Below are 1,952 nucleotides of genomic sequence, written 5' to 3'. Positions count from 1 at the left end.
GGCCTCTGCATTTATTTGTGCATCACTGAGATAAATCAGGCCAGAGAGGGCCAACATAGAAGGCTTCGACAGGCGTGTACGGCTAAGTCGGATTTGGCGAAAGAGGGCTCAAAAAGAAGAAGGGTAACACACGCAGGGACAATGGACCTTGCGAGGAGAGCGCGCCGACATGCAAGTTCATAGGTAAAATCTAAGCGCTTTGCAGGAAAACTCCTGAAGACCCGTGCCAGACAGGGCACTTCAACAAGGAACAAAAAGACAAAGGATGGTGCGGCTAAGTGGGATCCGACGCTCCGCGCAAGGCGACACACCACTTTTGCAAAGAGACGATCTACTGCTGAAGGAGCCGCAAAGTCCAATACCCCATGCATTCCACGAAGAACTAAGGCGCGGGGTGGTGGACTACTCCACGCTGGAGCAATGGATAGAGCAAGAAGAGCGAAGAGGTACGTGGCCTTACAGCGCATCACCACGACATCCTCCAACCAGGCTTCATCGGATAATCTGGCTACTAAGAGCCCAACTAAAGAAAGAGCTTGCGACGACAACACCACACTTTAGCATTGGGAAGATCCAACCAGGTGGAAGCGTCACAAGGCAGCTTGTAAGTATACTTGAGAGCATAACTATGTAGGGGCATTCGTATAGTTACCTTCACTTTCTTGAAGCTAGGTAAGAGGGTTGGGTTTATTCTTGTAAATAACAAACTCTTAGTACCTACTCAACTCGAAGTGGGCTTCGAGTTTTTTGTAGGGGGGGTGTGTATAGGGGAGGTACCCTACTCAAGGCTTGGCTCTCCTTGGGCGCATCGCGGCGTGGGGCCATTGTGCGTGTCGCTTGGGCATGGTTAAGTGGCTCGGAGCTTCCCCCAGGAATAGGTGAGTGGAGATGGTGAGTGCAAGTGAGGGGGATGGGTAGTCTTTTTTATGGGGTGAGAGGTGAGTGGGTGTTGGCCCGAAGTGAAGGGTTTCATGCATGAGCCCTTGCGTAAGCACTAGAAACTTTCAAGTGCCTTGAGGAAAAGCTCCTTGCCCATCGGGGGAGATGCCATGGTGGACTATGGAACCGTGTTGCGTTACCGTGCCGTGTCGCACTCAGGCGTCGTGCTGAGTTGAGAAACCGTGCCGTGTTATGTTAGGGAACCATGTCACGTTATGGTGATATGTCGTGTTATGGTGCCATGTTGAGGCCCAAGGGGTGTGATATGCCATGTTATGATATGTTATGGTGCCGAGGCATGTTATGGTGGTTTTTGGAGTTTGTCACAGCACCTATGATGGTAGTGGTGCTTGCTCCATCAAAACACTCCTTGGAGATCCAAGAGAGGGAGAGGTTTGACGTATGGTTCCCGCATCCGTCTTGTCCGCGAGGATTGTCTCGTGAGCAAATGCCATGTACCCCCCGTCGAACGGTTAGGCTCAAGCGACTTGTGGTGATCCTTGCGAGGACATTGCGTCATGGCAGTCAACATGTGCCCACTAGGCGGTGAGGAGCGAAGTGCGGTGCCTTGAACACGTGTCTCATTGGTGGCGAGATCGTGTTCAAGCTCCATGGTTCTCAATGCTAACGGCGAATCTTGTCGTGAATATTGTGCGGCTTGTATCGATACGGATGGACCGAAACCGATGGAACGATGTGATCGAGGTGCTTCTTCGTCGGCGGGGCTTGTTCCCGGTGGGGTTGAGTACACCTCATGATGGGCTCTTGTTGACGCAAAATGGTGGAATGCATGAGCATCTCCATCGTTTTTCGACTCAACACGAGCTCAGAATGTGGCAGACAAGACAACGCAGAGCACGCCTCGTGCATGGTGGTGGCGATGGCCGATGCACATGCTCGTGTGCAGCTTTGTCCACGATGGGAAACGAAAGCATGCCCTCATCCCATCCCCATTTGTCGTTTTCTTTTTCTCCCCGTAAACTCTTGAGCCTTCGTGCTCCTCCCCTCTTTCT

Source organism: Lygodium microphyllum, chromosome 30 (assembly GCF_053477565.2).
Source record: "Lygodium microphyllum isolate KBCC chromosome 30, Lygodium_microphyllum_v1.1.10, whole genome shotgun sequence".
Taxonomy (NCBI): domain Eukaryota; kingdom Viridiplantae; phylum Streptophyta; class Polypodiopsida; order Schizaeales; family Lygodiaceae; genus Lygodium; species Lygodium microphyllum.
The sequence above is the reverse complement of the archived record's forward strand: the minus strand, read 5'-3'. Positions refer to the sequence as shown.